This window comes from Papio anubis, chromosome 3, assembly GCF_008728515.1.
Source record: "Papio anubis isolate 15944 chromosome 3, Panubis1.0, whole genome shotgun sequence".
NCBI lineage: Eukaryota > Metazoa > Chordata > Mammalia > Primates > Cercopithecidae > Papio > Papio anubis.
In genome coordinates, this window is record NC_044978.1 from 81270066 (window position 1) to 81292081 (window position 22016).

At 41.6% G+C, this 22016-nt stretch overlaps 1 long non-coding RNA gene across 2 annotated transcripts; it reads left to right on the plus strand.

Annotated features, from left to right (window-relative positions):
• Positions 1 to 21: 21 nt before the first annotated feature.
• LOC108586047 lies at positions 22 to 21241 on the plus strand. Of its 2 annotated transcripts, none has more exons than XR_001902728.3 (2): positions 22 to 129; positions 18512 to 21241. It is a non-coding gene; the product is annotated as an uncharacterized LOC108586047 (long non-coding RNA). The 2 variants fall into 2 exon arrangements; XR_001902729.3 differs by having other exon boundaries at positions 56 to 163.
• Positions 21242 to 22016: the final 775 nt, after the last annotated feature.

Genomic DNA, 22016 nt, shown 5'->3' on the forward strand with positions numbered 1-22016 from the left:
GGGGCTGGAACGGGATCCCCCACCCCCGCACCCCGCCTGTTTCGGAAACTGCTTCGGTGTGAGTGGGCTTGGGAGCGCCAGCGTTGATTCAGAGGATTGACCGGTGTTGACCGGGCCTAAGTCAAAGAGGTGGGTTTCCAAACCTCCAGCGCTGCCTGGCAAGGTTAGTTATCAGTCCGTATGGTGTGAGCTGGAAGGGTGCTCCAAGCTAATGAGGCTGGCAGCACTGTCCCTTTCGTGCCTAACCATCGTGTCATTTGTCTGTTAGTTGATTTACTTCTCACTTAAGGAACCGTAACCAAAATAAACAGTGGAAGTAGTTATTTGCCTAACTGAATACTGCGCTTTTCCGTAGCTTTTGGGGCCCAAGGCAGCCGTGGGTGGTTTCTTCGAAGGCCTCAGTAGTTTTTTTAAAAGGGGGATTGCTATATTTAAAATGGTAACGGTTCTACATTGTCCTGGAGTTGCTATTCATACACCTGCTGGGCAGTTTTCAAAGTAAACGATGGCAGTCTCAAGGACTCTCACTAGGAATGACCAATCTGGGGAATTTGGCTAAATCTTTATTGACATAAATGTTTTACATTAATGTCTGCTTCTGGACAAGGTAATTATGTTTAGAATTTGCACTGGTTTATGGGTGCTTCCATATAATCAACAAAAATAATGACGGGAATCTTTGGGTTTCTAGTGCAGATATCATGTGGGTCAACAATCATTTGTCTGTGGCTATTAAAGATGATGGTAACAGAAAAGAATATGCAAGGCAGGCAGTCCCCAAACTCACAACTTTAAGATGTTGTCACCGTACAGGCAACCAAAGAAAAGAATGGACAAATGGGATCATATTAAGCTAAAAAGCTTCTGCACAGCAAAGGAAACAACAAAGTGAAGAGGCAACCCACAGAATGGGAACTATCTATCTGACAAGGGATTAATAACCAGAATATATGAGGAGCTCCAATAACTCCATAGGAAAAACAAAACAAAACAAAAAAAAAAAAACAACTAATAGCCTGAGTAATAAATGGGCAAAAGATCTGAATAGACATTTCTCAAAAGAAGACATACAAACAACAAACAGGTATATGAAAAGGTGCTCAGGCAATAACAAATGCTGGCGAGGTTGTGGGGAAAAAAAAGGGAACCTCGTGTTTGTGGGAATGTAAATTAGTATAACCACTATGGAGAACAGTATGGAAGTTCCTCATAAAACTAAAAATAGAGATACCGTATGACCCAGCAATCTCACTGCTAGGTATATACACCCAAAAAGGGAAATCAGTATATCAGAGATACCTGCACTCCTATGTTTATTGCAGCACTATTCACAATGGCCAAGATTTGGAAGCAACCTAAGTGTCCATCAACAGATGAATGGATAAAGAAACTGTTACATATACCCATGGAGTACTATTCAGCCATAACAAAGAATGGGATCCTGGCATTTGCAACAACATAGATGGAACTGGAGGTCATTATGTTAAGTGAAATAAGCCAGGCACAGAAAGACAAATTTCACATGTTGTCACTTATTCGTGGGAGCTAACATCTAAAACAATTGAACTCATGGAGATAGAGAGTAGAATGATGGTTACCAGAGGCTGGGAAGCATAGGGGGGATGGTTAATGGTTAAAATATATATATATATTTTTAGATAGAGTGAATAAGACCTAGTATTTGATAGCAAAACCGCAACTACAGGCAACAATAATTGTGCATTTTAAAATAACTAAGAATGTAATTGGTTTGTGACATAAAGAAAGGAAAAATGCTTGAGATGGTAGATACCCCATTTACCCTGATGTGATTATTATACATTATATGCCTATATAAAAATATTGTGTGTATCCCATAAATATATATATACCTATTATGCATCTACAAAAATTAAATTAAAAAAATTTTTTTTTGAGATGGAGTGTTGACCTGTCACCCAGGCTGGAGTGCAGTGGCGTGATCTCAGTCCACTGCAACCTCCACCTCCTGGGTTCAAGCAATTCTCCTGCCTCAGCCTCCTGAGTAGCTGGGATTACAGGTGAGCGCCACCACGCCCAGCTAATTTTCATATTTTTAGCAGAGACGGGGTTTCACCATGTTAGTCAGGCTGGTCTCGAATGCCTGACCTCATGATCCACCCACCTCGGCCTCCCAAAATATTGGGATTACAGGTGTAAGCCACTGCGCCCAGTTCCCCCGAAATAAAAAAAAAAAAAAAAGATGTCACAATGCAGAAGTTTCCCCCAAATGAAAAATGCTCCTAAAATTAACCAAGGGCTCAACATCATTGTTGTGGAAAATGGACTCTTTTAAAGCTACTTTTAAAGGTTAGAATCCAGAGGAGACCACCAATCGAAAGTTATTGTCCTGGGGTTTATTTTTTCTCCTCAATAAGGAGCTCATTTTCAAATTTACAAAGCCCAGGCATTTTGCCCAGAAGGCAATAGCAAATGGATTGGTTTGCTAGGATGCAGTCAAAATTCAAATCAGCAGTTTTTATAGACAATCACAGAGCTAATTCAGAAGCGTGGGTGTCCTATCCATTGGTAACACTGAATGACTAGATTCAAATGTATAGCCATCTATAAGTAAGTTTGGGTGAATATCCCACCTACTCCCTACTTCATGATCCAAATATTTGGACATTATGGGATATGTCTAAATACAATTTTCTACAGATCTCAAATGATATTGTGGGCTTTTTGGCCTGTGTACATGGATAAAGTCAAAAAGCTCCAAACAAAGCCTGCAGTTCTGTCTGCACTGTTGCCTGATATAAACCCTGCAGTTCCCTCATAAGCCTCTGTGTGGAAGGCTGTTGAATGAGTAGTTTTGAATTAGTGGTTACTATTGTGCCTCAGTTTAAATATTGTGAAATAAATAATTAGGTCATTTTATTATACCACTTAAATATCCTCAACTACATATATTAAATAATATAATTGATAATGGATGATATGAAGATTTTTTCAATCTATTCATCATCAACATATGAGAAAGCAAATTACTCATCTTAATTTCTGTGTTTTAAAAAATAGTAACATCCTTTTCACAGAAAGATGATTTTTTTTTGTTTTTTAACTGCACCTGTTGTTCTTACCATGTATGAAAACTGACAAAATTTGCAATTCATCACCTTTCAAAAATAATGGCACTGAGTGTTTCAAGGGAGAGAAATGGATGATAGATAAGTGTGTTCTTGTCAATTGTTTTCTCTAAGGCAGTGTGAATCAAGTTTTACAGATATTTCTTTGATTTGATAAAACATACTGATTTAGGAAAACATGTATATCTATAGTACTTATCTCCTCTTATAATATCTCGAATCTGAACATATCTAAAGTCATTTGCTCAACCCACAAATTTGTATTGAATTCCCACTTTGTGCCCATGGCTGTTTATCTAAGAATCTCCATGGTCTGGGTGCAGTGGCTCATGGCTGTAATCCCAGCACTTTGGGAGACCGAGGCAGGCAGATCACGTCAGGCCAGGAGTTCAAGACCAACCTGGTCAACATAGTGAAACCCCGTCTAGACTAAAAATACAAAAAATTAGCCAGGCATGGTAGCACATGCCTGTAATCCCAGCTACTCGGGAAGCTGAGGCATGAGAATCGCTGGAACCTGGGAAGGGGAGTTTGCAGTCAGCTAAGATCCTTTCACTGTACTCCAGCCTAGGCAACAGTAAGACTCTATCTCAAAATAAAATAAAAAAGAAAAAGAAAAATGAAAAGAATCACCATGTTACCTTCTAAACAAACATATGTCTCAGGAATTGAAAGGTTTTTCTTTTTTAAATTTTGCATGAGGATGTTTATTGCAGGATTTGTAGATCAGTTGGGATATAAGGATGAAGCCAAAGATGACTTCTATATTTTTTTTTTTGGTTTGAGCTCTTTGGTGGATGGTGGTGCCCTTTACCAAGACAGGCAGTGCTGAGACAGCAGCAGCTTTTGGGGGCAAATTATGAGTTTCAGACTTGATGGGTTTGAGTTGTGAGATGTATAAAAGGAGATGAAAAGTGAGCAGCTGATGATACTGGTCTGGAACTCAGAAAAGAGGCATAAACTGGAGATACAAATTTGAGAATAGCCAGCATGTAATAATAAGGGAAGCCACGGAAAATCAACTGAGATGGTCTGGAAAGATTAGAGAGTGAGAAGAGGTCCAAGGGAAAAACTCAACATTATAGTTTAGGTAAAGTAGGAAAACATAGCAGATGAGGCTACAAATACATGTCCAGAAAGAGAAGAAAACCAGGAGAATGTGGTGACAAGGAAGCCAAGGAAAAGCCTCTTTTTAAGAAAGATGAGATGCCATTTATATCAAATGTTCCTGAGACCGCAAGTAAAATAGACTAGAAAATGTCCATTGGGTTTGGTGACATTGAGGTCTTTGTTGACCTTAACCAGAGGGAGTTTGCTTATGCTATGGACGTGGGGAATCCTGATTGAGTGGGGTGAGGAAGAGCTGGTTCAGCAGAGAACCTGTGAGTTGGCTTCCTGGAGAGCTGGTCAGTAAAGGGTGCACACCTGGCACAGTGGCTCACACCTGTAATCCCAACTCCTTGAGAGGCTGAGGTGGGAGGATTGCTTGAGTCTAGCCCTTCCCATCTCTACAGTTGAAAAAAAATAGCCAGGTATAGTGACACACACCTGTAGTCTTAGCTACTTAGGAGGCTGAGGTGGGAAGATCGCTTGAGCCCAGGAGATCGAGGCTGCAGTGAGCTGCAATAGTGCCATTGCACTCTAGCCTGGGCAGCAGTGCAAAACGCTGTCTCATAAATGAATAAACAAAAGGGGTGCTAAAGCATTCCCAGAATAAGTTTGTTAAAATATAATTTGGGTTGGTGGGAAATGAAGAGTGACTACTAATGGGTACAGGGTTTTCTCTAGACTGATGAAAATGTTCTAAGATTCATGGACCATTGATGGGAAGGAATCTGTAAAGGAGATAAGGAAAGAGGTAATGGGGAGGTTAGTGAGGAGTTGAGGTTCCTGAGAAGTCGGGAGGAAATAGCATCTGAACACAGATGGAAGTAATAGCCTGAAAGATGAGAGGGAACAACTCCTCCAAAACAACAAGGGGGAGGAAGGGAAAAGAAAAACATGGGAGTGGTGCAGCTGTGTTCATAGGCTGCTTGTACAACGTTGAAAAAGTTCTTTTCAGGTGGTGGTACGGTGGCTCACACCTGTAATCCCAGCACTTTGGGAGACCAAGGTGGGCGGACGCTTGAGGCCAGGAATTCAAGACCAGTCCAGGCAACGTGGTGAAAGCCCATGTCTACACAAAACACAAGAATGAGCCAGGCATGGAACGAATGCCTATAGTCCCAGGTGCTTGGGAGGCTGAGGTGGGAGGATGGCTGGAGTCGGGGAGATGGAGGTTGTAGAGAGTCAAGACTGTGCCGCTATACTCCAGACTGGGTGACAGAACCAGACCCTGTCTCAAAAAAAATAAAAAGTTCCTTTTGATGCTTCAATTTTTCTGTTAGGAGACATGGGTCAGTTTTCAATAGCTGCTATACCAAATGAATTACAAGTTTACCAGCCTAAACCAACACCAATGTATTATCTCACAGTTCTGCAAGTCAGAAGTTCTATAGACTACTCTGCGCGTTTCTCATTTCTGAATTTCACGAGGCTGACATCAAGCTGTCGGCCAGCTGGGCTCTCATTAGGAGACTCTGGCAAGTTTCCAAACTCATTCAACTTGTTAGCAGAATCTAGTTGCTTCCAGTTGCAAGACGAAGGTTTCTAATATCTTGCTGGCTCTCAACTGGGGACCACTTTTAGCTCCTAGAGGCATCTGTTCCAGATCAGTGACAGTGTGTGGAATGCTCTCACACATGGAATGTTTCTGCCTTCTCCTTCAGCTGCACCTTCCTGCCTGAGCTGGTGAACGTTCTCCACTTTTAAGGGCTCATGTGATTAAATTGGGCCCACCTGGATAATCCAGTATACTATCACTGTGTTAAAGTCTACAATCCTAATTACATCTTCAAAGTCACTTTTGCCATGTAATATAATACAATCACAGGTTCCACAGATTAGGGTGTGCTCAATTTTGTGGGCCCATTCTGCTGACCACAAGGTGACATCATCAACTGAGAATAAGGAAGTAGAACACATGGAAAGTTTTGAAAACAATGGAAACAACTTGAAGTAACCATTCTGGAAAGTCAGAACAAGAACCTTGTAAAATTGACAGATGGCACCAAAGGCTGAATCGAAGTCAGCACTATAGATTACTATACTCTTGTATAATCAGGCATAATCTTGGTATTAACTAAAAGTGGCTTTCTCTAGTAGGACTCAGCCACCTGGGCATGAGCACAGAGAATGGGGCTGGTAGATGGAATCGATAGACCAAAAAAGAAAAAGTGTAGGATGGCATCAATAAAACAATGGACTAGGAAATAAAAGATGGTCAGGGAGACAAGCAAATAGAGGAGGAGGTTAATGAATAAGGGAAAAGTGAAAGGATCAGTGGCCTAGAGTTTCCAAAGATATTGCAAAACATATGGACCAGGGGTAACAGATGGAAGAATTTGGAAACATAAGAGGTCAGGTGGTGAGATTTATAATTTTTAAAAAATATTTAATTGACAAGTGAAGATATTCAAAGTATACAATGTGATTTGATATATGTATATATTGTGTAATGATGATCACAACACATTTGACACCACTCATGTTGTACATTAGGTCCCCAGAACTTGCTCATCTTACAACTAAAAGTGTGTACACTTTGATCAACATCTCCCCACTTCCTCCTCCCCCAGTCCCCAGCAACCACCATGCTACTCTGTTTCTACGAGTTTGACTTATTTATTTATTTATTTATTTATTTATTTATTTATTTATTTATTGAGACAGAGTCTCACTCTGTTGTCCAGGCTGGAGTGCAGTGGCACAATCTCTGCTCACTGCAACCCCTGCCTCCCAGGTTCAGACGATTCTTGTGTTTCAGCCTCCCAAGTAGCTGGGATTACAGGAGCACCACCACACCTGGCTAACTTTATATTATTAGTGGAGATGGGGTTTCACCATGTTGGCCAGGCTGGTCTCAAACTCCTGACCTCAAGTGATCCACCTGCCTTGGCCTTGCAAAGTGCTGGATTACAGGCATGAGCCACCACGCCCAGCCAGTTTGATTTTGTTTTAGATTCCACAGGGAGAAAAGAACTTTTATCTGAGAATGCAAGTTCTTTTAATTATCAGGTGCAGAAAGACCTTAAAGAGAAACCACTGTGATGTCCCACTCCCCGCTTTGAGCTATGTATTCATGTCTTGAAACTTCTTGCTATTGCCACAAGTAGCTATAAATTAGCCTAATAATGCCACGCTGTACACTGTAACTCACACCCTATAGCTTAACAATGTTTAGCCAATCACTAATCACTGTTATTTCTGTAACAATAAGCCAATGAGAATTTCTGACAAACAACTCTGTATGAGTCCCCTTTTCTGCCTTTAAAAATCCACTTGTAACTGCTGCTAATTGCAGTGTATATTCAGGGCAACTTGAATCTGTGCTCCTGAGTTGCAATCCTCAAGCTTGGCCCAAATAAACTCTCCACTTATATTAATTTTGCCTCAACTTCTTCCTTTTAGGTTGGCACTGCTATGAGGATCCCTACCTTTCCCCTTTTCCTCCTGCAGGACCCAAAGACCATTAACCTGCACTTAGATATATGTGATAATGAATGACAAATCATGATGAATATTACAGAAATAGGAGAAAAACAGTTAAAAAGTACTGAGCAGCTCTTGGGGAAGAGTGAGAGAGATTCCAGTAGGGGTAGAGCTTGGGCCACTCTGCTGATCAAGAGAGGAAGCCATGGGCCCTGCTGGGATAATATACAGCTATGGATGGAGCAGGGGTGGTTAGGGAGTAAACTGATAGGGCTGGAGAAAACAGTACAAATATCCATCACTCGGGGGAATCTGGTTGAAACTTAATGCTTGAGCAAGAAGTAAGGCTGGTCTAACCTGTGGAATTCTGTGGGTGTGCTTGACTGGTTAACATTGCTTTGTTTTTACTGTATGACCTTCACTTCCATCATCAAGGGGTAAGTGTTGGGGCCACGTAGGACCTGGCAGATATAGGCAGAGAGTTTTCTGGAGAGTAGTGGGAACACACGCCTTGGAAAATTCAGCAGCAGTGAAGAAAAGGAGTTCTGTACGTTGACAATGATTTGATTCCCAGGGGGATTGGTCTAGCACAGCATTGCCTGAACTTGCAAGTTTCCTAAGGATCATCACCATGTGGGGTTCACCCATGATTTAATGAACCCTCAGGGGAGGGATTCCAGACACTATTTCAAGTAAGTGCCTGAGATGATTTTTATGTTGAAAAAAATTTAGAAATTTTTAGGCTTAGGTGATAATCCTGAAATTTTTTGCTATGTAGTTGAGGCAAATTACATACTATCTAAAGAAATATTAGCTATAATGTTCATCAGGGATGATGCCATCTTTTTGGAAGGGGCTATCAAAATTATAAGGCTGTCTGGGGTTGGATAAGAGGGAGAAGGGAAGGGAAGACAGAGGTTACTTAAGTAGTTTGAAAAGCTTCTCCAGGGAGACTGAGGCCTCTTCTCAGTGGCCTCAATAGAAAGAAGAGGCCTAAGGCCAGGTGTGGTGGCTCACGCCTGTAATCCCAGCACTTTGGGAGGCCGAGGAGGGTGGATCACCTGAGGTCAGGAGTTCAAGACCAGCCTGGACAACATGGTGAAACCCCATCTCTACTAAAAATAAAAAAATAAATAGCCAGGCATGGTGGTGGGCACCTGTAATCCCAGCTACTGGGGAGGCTGAGGCGGGAGAATCACTTGAACCCAGGAGGCAGATGTTGCAGTGAGCCAAGATCACACCACTGCACTCCATCCTGGGCAACAGAGCAAGACTGTCTCAAAAAAAGAAAAAAAAGAAAAGAAGAAAAAAAAGAAAAAGACGAGGGCTCACCATCCCATTCCCAATCTCCTTCAGTCAGCAGCCTAGAATAGTCTAGAGGAAGGGAATTCACTAACAACCTTAATAGTTATATTCCAGTTTCGAGAGTGTTCTGTGACTATAATTCTTGTAAGTCAGTCACTAGAAGGCCAGCCACCTTAGTGCTTTAGCAAAATTGAATGTCAAGCCTACCAAACTAAAGGCCAAACTCTTAACAGACTGGTGCCCACACCAGGAAAGTGACTCCCTGTAGGATACATCTGGACAGCCTGCTAGCCCTCTAGACCACACATGTCTCCATCAACTGCCTCTCCGTGGTTTCCCCTGGCTCTATTCCAATGAGAAGTACACATACATCCTCCTCTCCACAGTTTATTGGGGCACTACATATGATTAAATCACCTTACTCCAACTTGCCCTTCTTAAAAGTACTTGAATTGCAAATTAAAACAGATTTTTTTTTCTAATTAAAAATGTAAAAAAGAGTGATATTGCTGGAGAACATGCTAACTTTACGCAGACCTGACTTTTCAGCAGTTATCTCAAGCTGAACTGTCTAACGAGAAATGTACAAAGTCTGCTTGATTATCCAAACATTTTCTATAATGAAGGGAAGGTAATAATTATACAGTGCTATATTTTCCATATGAAAGTATCCAGTCAATGATCTCAAACATGAATAAATAAGATGTCAATAATCTTTATAGCATCCTGGTAGTTAATATGGTATGATAAAGAGACTGAAAGAGGGTAATAATAGACTGAACTCTTGACTTCTCCTCAGCCTCTTCAACTCTCCTAAGCTTGTATGTTTTCAGATAGTAACCATTAAAGTATATATCATACATACAATCTATAAATTCAGTGTGAAATAACACCTTGCATTTGTACTAATGGTGTTACTGAAAAGAATCCAGAGCACTTGCATATGCCATTAACTCATTTGTTATATCTTTACAACACCCCCTTAAATTAAATTTTTAGTTCGCATTCAGTAATTAATATCGAATGCTTAAAGATTCAAAAGAAAGTAATTGCCTACCTTTTTTTCTTTTTTTAATTCTTATTTCTTTTTGGGCTCTCAAAATCCAATGTTTTCTACTGAACTTCCTGACATAATACCCCAGCCCCATAGACACACCCAACGTGATAGTCCTCGTTCTCTCCTGCCCTTGCCCTGTTCTAGCAGGTTCATGTAAATTAATCTTGTCTTTCTTTTAACCCTCTCTTCCTCTCATCTGGTTTAATATATTACATTTACTTTTCTTCTGATTAAATTTGAAGGAGGAATTTACCTTATTTTTGTGGCATGTATTCCAGTTTCACTATTAGCAACTTGTTGCTATTCAATACATTTAATTAAGTGTCCTTTTCACCCATTTAACCCATAAGCATTTATCAAGTACTTATTGTATGCTGAGTTTTATTATTTTTATTTTTAATTTTTTTTTATTTTTTAGTTTTTGAGACAGGGTCTCACTCTGTCACCCAGGCTGAAGTGCAGTGGCACAATCACAGCTTACCACAGCCTCGATTTCCTGGGCTCAGGTGACTCTTCCACCTCAGCCTCCTGCGTAGCGAAGACTATAGGTGCCTGGCACCATGCCCAGCTAATTTTTGTATTTTTTTTGTAGATACGAAGTTTCTCCACGTTGCCCAGGCTGGTCTCAAACTCCTGGACTCAAGCAATCTGCTCACCTCGGCCACACCTCCCAAAGCACTAGGATTACAGGCATGAGCCACCATGCCTAGCCTGAGTTTTATAAAAGAGACAAAAGCGTAGCATATATTCCTGGTTTCAAAGTGTTCTCAGGCTGGGTATGGTGGCTCAAACCTATAATACCAGCACTTTGGGAGGCCAAGGCAGGAGGATCTCTTGAGGCCAGGAGTTCTGGACCAGCCTGGGTGACATAGTGAGACCCTGTCTCTAAAAAAAATTAAAAAGTTAGCCAGGCATGGTGGCATGCACCTGTAGTCCCAGCTACTCAGGAGGTGGGAGGTTCACTTGAGCTCAGGAGTTCAAGGCTGCAGCGAGCCTGGATTGCACCAGACCCTCCAGCCTAAGCAACAGAGCTCTCAATATGGTTGGGAAAAGTAAGATAAACACTTAGAATTATATTTATCATAACGTAATCATATTTCACCTGGAAGTAAATTAAAACTTAGTGTACTTGTTTCATATTTATTTTCATACATTTTCAACCCAACTCATGGACGACATGCCAATCCACTTAGAACTGGTTTCACCTGTTTCTGACAGTGCCAACACGCTAACTTCTGGCCGCCCACTGCCCCTCCTACATGCTAAGTAATTTAAGTTGTAAATAACTGCATAAATAGAAAAAGTTAAGAGAAAAACCTAGAATAATAATAGTAATTATTTTCACTGAAATGCAAAACCATAGGCATATAGCTATACATGTACTCATATAGTTAAGATCTTGGCAAGGAAAAGATGCATACTCAAAGCGTTTAACAAAAAGGAGCTTAATGAAGGGACTATTTATAAAGGGTGTAGCAGAGAGGCCAGCACAAAGATACAATAAAAAATGATGAAGAACCCAGTGTCTACTGGGAAGTCATTACCACCTGTAGGCTGTAAGGGCAGGAAAAATGTTTCCAGAGCCAACAAGAGATGGAATTATGGAACAGGGGTTGTCTGAGGGGAGCTGCTGGGTGAGAGCTGTGGCCTTAGGTGGAGGACTGTAGCTGCTCAGAACTGCAGCAAAAGAGGGAGAGAGTGAGAGATGCAATTATCCTGATCTCTCCTCTTACTCTCAGATTTCTCCCTGGTATCTCCTGCTGATGGGCCCCTGATCAGAAGCTGAAGGGTGAGGACACCCAGGCAATGCAGTCAGCATCCAGGGGTAGAGAACAGGGCTGAGAAGGGTGGAGAATGGATCTGGAGGAGCAAATGATGAGTAGCCAGCACAACTCCCTAAAGCAGTAAATTCCAGTATGCCCAGCCCAGTTTGGGATAGGAATAATAGGACAAATGGAAGAGACCATAATCTCAGAATTTCACTTAGCCAATTACTTATCAGGCCACCTCCCACTATACCAACTGCTATACAGTTTAGATATACAGTTGTATGTCAAGCTGTTAACATTCTGTCCTCTCTCATTTTATTGGAAAAATGCTCTTTTCTCAGGCCAAACCTTAACCTCTACAGTAAGGGCCAATAAGGAGAAAAGGAATCTATGTAAAGGTAAGGTGAACAGGTTTTCCCTGGACAATCCCAAGTTAAAACATACACACATGGCCGGGCATGGTGGCTCACGCTTGTAATCCCAGCACTTTGGGAGGCTGAGGCGGGCAGATCACAAGGTCAGTTGTTTGAGACCAGCCTGGCCAATATGATGACATCCCGTCTCTACTAAAACTACAAAAATTAGCCAGGCGTGGTGGTGCGCACCTGTAGTCCCAGCTACTCGGGAGACTGAGGCAGAAGAATCGCTTGAACCCAGGAGGTGGAGGTTGCAGTGAGCCGAGATCACACCACTGCACTCCAGCCTGGGTAACAGAACAAGACTCCATCTCAAAACGCGCACACACACACACACATCATGTTAAGGTTTCTAATGCAAAAACTCATTGAATGGCCTCTCCTCAGAAACACGCAGATAATCCATGCTCAGGATCTTAATTACTTACAATTAATTTGTGAGACCATTATAGGATTACAGTGATATACAAGTAATTCTTTTTTTTTTTTTTTTTTTTTTTTGAGGTGGAGTCTCACTCTGTCGCCCAGGCTGGAGTGCAATGGCGCGATCTTGGCTCACTGCAACCTCTGCCTCCCAGGCTCAAGTGATTCTCCTGCCTCAGCCTCCCGAGTAGCTGGGATTACAGGCATCCACTACCACACTCAGCTAATTTTTGTATTTTTTAGTAGAGACAGGGTTTCACCATGTTGGCCAGGCTGGTTTCTAACTCCTGACCCCAAATCATCCATGCGCCTTGGCCTCCCAAAGTGCTGGGATTACAGATGTGAGCCACCACACCCAACCTACAAGTAATTCTTGAGTGTCACCATTTACCTATTGCTTAGCCAAATTAAGACTCTGAGGCCCTTTGCCTGTAGTAATGACTATCTCTGGCCACCTAATCTGAGCATGGATTCCAAGGCATTGCCTGTTGATAGCAGAGTTCTCTCAGATGATTTAATTTAGGAGACAGTGAAAGGAAAGTAGCCTTCTCTTATTCTCAACTACTTTCTGGCTTCCAATTCCACATTATCTTGACCAACCTGTGACCATTTTAACTAAAGAGTTTTCACAATCAGTAAACTCTGCTATAGAGCAGATAAGGACAGAGAAGCAGATGTTCCACTTGTCAATGGGGGCCACTAGTGTCCCTCGCCAGAGCAGCTCAGTGGAGCAGACCTTCCCACCTCATATGCCAAGGCAGGCTGGTAAGTCATGAATGATTACAGGTGAGCTGAAGATAAGCCCCTTCAGTTTCTGACATGGCCAGGAGCAGCTAAAGTGACCTTGTTTGTTGTCTTTAGATGCTGAATAAACATAATAATTTTCTTTGGGTGTCATGACATGGAAGAATTGTGAAGAAGTCCTATAGAATGATAACATTGGAAATCAAGTTGCAAATATGAAGGAATAAGTGGAAAAAAGGAGGTGGTGGCAACAAGTATAGGGATTTCCTTCAAGATATAGGTCAGTGAGTGGAGAGAGAGGAAATGGAGTGATTCAAAGCAGATTCAGCAGGCAGATGATTGAGCACATTTGTAGAGAGTAAAGAAGAGAGAAAGAAATGAAAAATACAAGTGAGAAAAAAGGTATAGTGTTAATGTTGAGAGGAAGATCACTGAAGGAATTTACTACCATGTCTGTGATTTTCTTTATTAAATAAGAGGTTGAATTATCAGCTAAGAGTAGAGAGGCAGGCTCTTGATGGGGGCTTAAGAGAGAGATAAAGATTTGAAATATCTACTGACAGAAATGAGAAAGGGAATTGGTAAAATATAAGTAAAAATTTTCCAGCGTTGAAAGCCAAGCTGAGAATGGAGCTTATACATTTGTAATGGAGCTAACCAGCAGAGTCACATGTTTAACACAGCTGTGCCAGGACACCTGGGTGCTCGAGTTCAGTCAGTGGTTTGATGGTCTCATTTAAGTCCAAAACCTGAAGGAGCAACTATAGTAAGAGAACAAGCTGGAAAGATAATTGAGGCAGCTGGCTGGGCACGGTGGCTCACGCCTGTAATCCAGGAAGGCCGAGGCAGCGGATCTTTGAGGTCAAGAGTTCACAATCAGCCTGAACAACATGGTGAAATCCCGTCTCTACTAAAAATACAAAAAAATTAGCCAGGTGTGGTGGCACATGCCTGTAATCCCTGCTACTAGGGAGGCTGAGGCAGGAGAATTGCTTGAACCTGGGAGGTGGAGGTTGCAGTGGGCCAAGATCATGCCACTGCACTGCAGCCTGGGTGACAGAGCAAGACTCTGTATCAAAAAAAAAAAAAAAAAAAAAGAGAGAGAATTGAGGCAGCTGATAAGAAGAAGAGGAATGAAGAGGAATAGAATTTGAGCTTGTTAGAATATGGGCTCTGCCTTAGTTGTCTTTTTATTGATATATCTTCATCACCTGAATCAGTACCTGCTTTCCTTAACCTTACCAGTGAATTAGAATCACCTGGAGAGCTTTAACAATTCTTATACCTAAGCTGCACCATGAACCAATTATATTAGAATCTCTAAGTGGGGACTACTCACAGTGTTGGTTTGTTTTTTAAGCTCTACGAATGATTCCAGTGTACAACCAGTTGAGAACAACCGGTCTAGAACAACGTCTGGTATAAAGTAGAAACCTAATAAATTTAATTGAGTGAGGGGAGAGAATTCAGGTTAGACTACAAAGTCCATGAAGGGGAGGAGGAAACTGGGAGTTTAGGAAAGGGGTAGAGATTAAGTCTCCATGTGAACTTGAAGTGTAGATTTGAGGACATTGTTGTCAGAGAGAGAGAAAGAGGGAGATTTACAAGTTGATTGTTTTGGACCGGGCACAGTTCCAAGTAATGATACGATTTAATCTAGTAGTAACCAAGGGTCTTTTTTGCACTAGACACGGAGCAAAGCTTGCTGTTGTAGTGGCAGTACAAATCTGAAGTTTGTGAAGTTACCTGTTAAGTTGCACAGGGGAGGGTCAGAAGGGAGGAGAAGGGGAGGAAGACCTGCTGTTCATGGCACTCAGATTGGACATTGATCTCAACTGAATTGGCTCTGACTTGCACTTCCTTCTGTTATCTTCATGACCCCAAATCCATGTTTTTCAGCAGGTTCTTCTTGCCATCTGAGTCCGTGATCATCTCTGCTTCCCTGGGACTGGACCTGTCTTAGTTGAAGGCTGGAAAAGCAAAGAGTAAAGTGAACAGTAAAGTAGGAAATGCTAAGTTCACCTCCTTTACTTACAATTTTGCTTGAGGTCATTCTTCCCAGGGTATCTATTGGACAAAAAAAAAAAAATAACAAAACAAACCATAAATCCTCTCCTCTGCAAATCCCATAATGCTTTATGAGAAAAACAGTTAAGGTCAATGACCTTTAACATGGCATTTCTTCTTTATTTAAATAAGCTAGTTATTGCTCATTCATCTTATCACAACTCATAACCTCTATATGGATTATGCCAAGTCACATTGTACTCTGATGAAGAAGTCGGTGATTTGAGGGGGTGGGGCTCCCATAAAAGAGCTAATTTACACTCTTCCTGTTCCCCACCAGCCAAGTCATTTCCAAGGAATTAAAAAAAATTGTTTGATAGTGTATGGTCAGGTGGTGAAGAAATTTGTAACTCATTATTTGATTTTCTGAAGAAGCACTTGTACTCCTCCTCCAGGTAAGGTAAACATTAACCTTCTGGATAGAAGACTGCGGTCCTAATCATCTCTGCGGCACTGCTGGTCACATGGCATATCTGGAGGCAGCTCCAGACAACAGCATGTAAAACCCATAGTACAACACTTAAACAACATCTGATTAAGAATTGTGGGAGATAGGCAGGACGTGGTGGCTCACACCTGTAATCCCAGCACTTTGGGAGGCCGAGGCAGGCGGAACCATGAGGTCAGGAGATCAAGACCATCCTGACCAACATGGTGAAACCTCGTCTCTTCTAAAAATACAAAAATTAGCCGGGTGTGGCAGCATGCCCCTGTAGTCCCAGCTACTTGGGAGGCTGAGGCAGGAGAATCACTTGAACCCAGGAGGTGGAGGCTGCAGTGAGCCGAGATCGTGCCACTACACTCCAGCCTGGGCGACAGGGCGAGACTCCATCTCAAAAAAAAAAAAAAAAAAAAAAAAAAAAGAATTGAGGGAGATAAAATTGTGGGAGATAATAAGCACCGAAGCCAGCAAACACGTGAATGCTCCTCCAGCACCTGCAGCAGTGGTACCACATTTTGGAAGTTTCAGGAGAACATGTGATACTCCTCACTACAGAGAATAGCTGAACCAAAGAAACAGTCACAGTGAACTCTGTACATATAAGAAAAAAAGAGGACATTTCAAATGAAGATGTGAAGTGCTCAGCAAAGCAGTGTGACTGAGGAAGGATACTAGGTCTCCACCCTTTGTCACTACCCTGCCCAAGTGCCCCCTTCCATCTCTCATTTAGGATCCGCAGCAGCTTCTGAAGGCGTCTCCAGCCTCCAGTTTTGCTCCCCTCCATTCCATTCCACTCTCTACGGCCACCAGACTCTAAGATGCTTTCTGTGCCTTCTGGTTTTATCACTCTCCTGCTTAAGCCCATTGCATAGCTTCCTTTTTCTCCTATTTCTCAGGATCAAGTACAACTGCGAGTGTAACTTAAAATGTCTATTATGACTTGATTTCTGTCTATCACTTCATTTTTTTCTTTTGCTATTCCCAGCTCCCATTCTGTGTTAAACTTCTTTTAGTTCATCTAAAATGGTGAGGCTGTCTGGCCTCCTTTTCTGGAAACTCTCTTTCCCTTCTTCTTTATCTGGCTACCTCCTTCTTACTTATCAGGACTCAATTTAGATATCCTGGTAGGTTCTCCTTTAGCACCCTGAACTTTTTCTATCATACATTATTACATTTCTCAGGCTGTTTAATTATCTGCTTTTCTTGCCGGACAATATTGGTTCTCATTGAGTGTTTAATATTCACCATACCCCATATTAAGCATGTTTCTTGGCATATCTCGTGATTTTCACAACAATCTTGTGAGAGGACACTTTATTAGAAATAATTAAATCGAGGCTATGTTAAGTAATTTGCCTAAACCTTAATAAGCTGCATAAGGGCAGGATGGTGTTAGTCTTGCCTCATATGATCCATAGCAACAAATGTATACCTAACTCTTGAATGTTGCTAGCACTTACATTGCACTTAGAATGTGCTTGGCTTATCTCAATTCTACATCTCAATAGGATGAGGAAACTGAGGGAGCACCCATGATTATATAGCTTTCTTAGCCAGGCTTGAACTAAGCAGCTGGCTTCAGAGACCATGCTCTTAACTGAGACACCATTCTTACTTTGCATGAACAGAAATGCTTAGAATTGCAGAAATATTAGGGAGGTAAATGAAATAGTCAGAAAAGCAAAAAAAAATTGAGATACCACCATTTAATAAGGCAATTCCTTAGTCCTTGAAACTCTTTGAGATTGTCTCCCATGATATCTGCCACTGCAACAACAGAAAGATGGATGCAGAGTTCCGGCCAAATGAAAACATATCTGAAGGAAGGAATCTGTTTTTATCCTGGACATCCAAGCCTCACTGAGTAGCAATCAGTGATATAAAAGTATTCGCCCAGGCGCAGTGGCTCACGCCTATAATCCCAGCATTTTGGGAGGCCAAGGCAGGTGTATCACATGAGGTCAGAAGTTTGAGACCAGTCTGGCCAACATGGTGAAATCCCATCTCTACTAAAAACACAAAAAACTAGCCAGATGCAGTGGTGTATGCCTGTAATCCCAGATCCTCTGGAGGCTGAGGCAGGAGAATTGCTTGAACCTGGGAGGCGGAGGTTGCAGTGAGCCGAGATCACACCATTGCACTCCAGCCTGGGCAACAAGAGTGAAACTCTGTCTAAAAAAAAAAAAAAAAAAAAAAAAAAACTCAACTAAAACATTCCCTCATTCTTTTGGCACTGAAATATGTACTCCAATGACATTCTCTTGAGAAAACGGGGGAGAGAAATCCAATGGGATTAAGGTGAAATGTTGAAATCAACCAGCTATACTGAAAGAGGTCTGTTGTGGTCTGGGAAAAAAAGAATTGGAAAAATCCTTGCAGTTCCTAACGAGGCAAAAAAGTTTAGTTTGGCCTTGTCAAGTACAAATAGAACTTGGGTGGCAGAGAAAAAAAGCCAAGGAATGCTTTTATCATTGTATTTTTCTCCCTTCCCAAACTGGAAAATTTTATTGCTCTGTTTCTTCTGATTTCTGTATTGTTTTGGCAGTTTCTACCCCTAAATAATGGTTTTGAAAGAGCATCTCAGCATTTTTCTTTTTTATAAAATATAATATATTTGAATAACAAATATAAAAATATTTTTCTTTTTTTAGGAGATGATGATTTGGGAGGAATGAAGCCCAGGGGTTGGCTAAGAGAGTGATAGACACCCCCAATCATCAGATGATGTGTCTCTGCTGCTGTGGTAGCCCCAGTGAAGGGGGCTTTCAACAAGCATTCCTGTTTTCATCCAGGCTTCTCACCTCCGCCTTCTGTAGTACCTGGAGTACCTGGAGAATCCTAGATTCTCCAGAGAAGAATTCTTCAATCTGCTATCCAGTCTGTTGCCAAAATTACCCCAGTAATTGTCACAAATTTGATTCCAGAGCCTTATTGGCTGCTGTCTTTTGTTGTTGTTGTTGTTTGTTTGTTTGACACTGCACTATCCTGTAACTTATATCTGGGGTTACATCTTGGAGAATAGCACTGGTTGGTGTTCTCAGCCCCTCAGTCAAACATATTTAACTCATTGCACTCCATGTGCATCCTATCTGACTATTGATAAGGGCTATTCTCAGGGTTTTTTTTTTTTAAATGTGAAAGAGAAATAAACTTCTATGTTGTTTAAGTCCCTGTTATTTTGGGTTTTCTAAAACTTGCAACCAAATCTACATCTAATTATATAGTAATAAATGCAATGATTAGCCATCAAAGGGTTTTTAAAAATTGATTTAGGTGAAATTCATATAACATAAAATTAACTATTTAAAGGTGAACAATTCAGTGGCTTTTAGTACATTTGTGGTGTGTGCAACCACCACTTTTATCTAATTCGCAAACATGCCATCACTCCAAATACAACTCTTACTTAGTAAGCAGTTTCTCTCCATTTCCTATTGATGATGTTTAGGCAAGGAATGATGTGATTTGATTTACATTTTCAAAAGATTACTGTATGGAAAAAAAATGGATTGTGGTAAGAGTGAAAGCAGGAGATAAATGAGGAGGCAGTTGTGACAGACCAGGCAAGAGACAATGGTTGTTGAACAAATAGGATGGCTGCAGAGATGGCGAGGAGTTCACAGGATGAGATTAGGATTTACTGATGGGTTTAGAGAGAAGGAGGTGATAGAAAAGGAGGAACTGAGCCTGACTTGTAGGTGTCTGGCCTCAGCTTCTGGGCAGAGATAGGGAAGACTAGATTTAGGGGAGAATGGTTAAAAATTCAGTTTTATACATGTTAAGTTTGAAATTTCTGCACTAGACAGACCCAGTCTCCTACTTGTTTTACCCATACTCCATTATGGTATCTATTCACTGCACAGCAGTAAGAGGAACCTTTAAAAAAAATTTTCAGAACTATCCAATGAGTCCATGTCTAATTCTGGAGTTAAAGCTGAAGCCATTTCAATGGTATATAATCCTTATATTTTCTCCCCACTTCCAACCCACTCCTCGTTACCTCATTGCCTACACTCTCCTTGCTCATTCTGTTCCACTGGTCTCCTTGCTGTTCCTTGAACATGCCAGGCCCATTCCTATCTCAGGACCTTTGTAGTCTCTTCCTTTTGCCTGGAATAATTTTTCTACAGATATCTTAGATACCTTCTTGATCTCATTTCCTTCAAGTCTTTTGACACATTTCAGTATCTCAATGAGATCTACACAGAAAATCCTATTTAAGATCCCAACTGCTCTTTCATCCTCAGCACTCTACCCTTTCTTTTTTGTATCACTTCTATTTCATCAGCTTTTGTTATACTATAACACTTCTATAAAGTCTATTATTAATCTTTGTCTTGTCTCCTCAGAAAGCATCATGAGAGAGAGGGATTTGGTACTAATCTGTCCCAAGAACCTAGAATATTCCCTGACACACAGTAGGTACCCAATAAATGTTGGCTGGATGAGTAAAAATAATTATTTGATGTCTAAAAGCAGATGTTAAATAGGGGGTTAGGTAGAAGAATCCGGAGCTCAGAGGAGAGGTGAGATCTAGAAATACTAATCTGGAAGTAGACAGTAGTTAAAGCCATGAGAGAGGATGAAATTATCCAGAGGAAAAACACAGCTGGAAAAGAGAAGTCCTAATATTAAGACCTGGGGAATTTCAATATGTCAAGGTCAGGTGGAGGTGAAGAATCCAAGAAAGAAGGTAGATAATTAGAACCAGTAATGTATGAGAAAAACCAGGAGATGCCTGGAGAGGTGTTGTATGGAGAATGGTCAACAATATCATCTCTGGCTGTGGAGCTGGGGAAGATAAAGCTAGAAAAGCCCCCACTATACTGGCAACACAGAGATCTTTGCTGACCTCAGTAAAAGAAGTTTCTGAGCAGTGGAAATGGCTCAAGGATAAGTTGGAGGATTGCACTGTCATATATCCCCACTAAATAAGAAAAGAAGAATAATAAGAGATAATAACACACAACGTCAAAGCATGTAAGAAAGAAAAGAAGAGCAGGCAACAATGGCAATACATTTTTGGAATATGGAAAGTATATGGAGAAGTAGAAATGGATTTGACACCTGTGTACTTGGAAGCAGTAACAGGAATGAGAGATTTAATGGGGAACGAGGCAGTTTGCTGTGTAGGAACCTTTAGATGTTCTGCACTTGGATTCTCCAGGTACTCCAGGTACTACAGAAGGTGGAGGTGAGAAGCCTGGATGAAAACAGGAATGCTTGTTGAAAGTTTTATAGAATGATTGAGCTCACCAATCCCCTTCCTTTCATGGTCCAGCCAGAGGACCGTATCCCCATGTGCTTCCAACCTGCCCAAGGAGTCTTATTCTCTGGAGAAATTTGATTAGAGACTCTTGACTTTGAGACAGTAGGACCAGGCCGGGCGCGGTGGCTCAAGCCTGTAATCCCAGCACTTTGGGAGGCCGAGACGGGCGGATCACGAGGTCAGGAGATCGAGACCATCCTGGCTAACACGGTGAAACCCCGTCTCTATTAAGAAATACAAAAAACTAGCCGGGCGAGGTGGCAGGCGCCTGTAGTCCCAGCTACTCGGGAGGCTGAGGCCGGAGAATGGCGTGAACCCGGGAGGCGGAGCTTGCAGTGAGCTGAGATCCGGCCACTGCACTCCAGCCTGGGAGACAGAGCGAGACTCCGTCTCAAAAAAAAAAAAAAAAAAAAAAAAAAAAAAAAAGAGACAGTAGGACCAGCAAAAGGACAAGGCATGGAGTCCTAATATGGAGAAAATTGTCACACTGAATTGTAGTTTCTGGACTCGCTTCTCCTGCCCTACTCCCAGAATTTTGCAACAGACTGGATAGCAGATTGAAGAATTCTTCTCTGGAGAATCTAAATTACCCCTGAGAAAAGACTGACATGTACTGATATTTTCAGAATCATCCAGGGAAAAGGTACTGTCATCGTCAGTTTGGGCTTTCATAACAAAAAACCATATAGTCTGGGTGGCTCAAACAACACATATTCATTTCTCATAATTCTGGAGGCTGGGAAGTCCAAGATCAAGGACCATAAAGATTCCATTCCTAGTGAGGCCCTCTCCCTGGGTTGTAGATAGGCACTGTCTTTCTCTGTCCTCACATGTTGCACACACATGCACACACATGCACACACACACACACACAGAGAGAGAGAGAG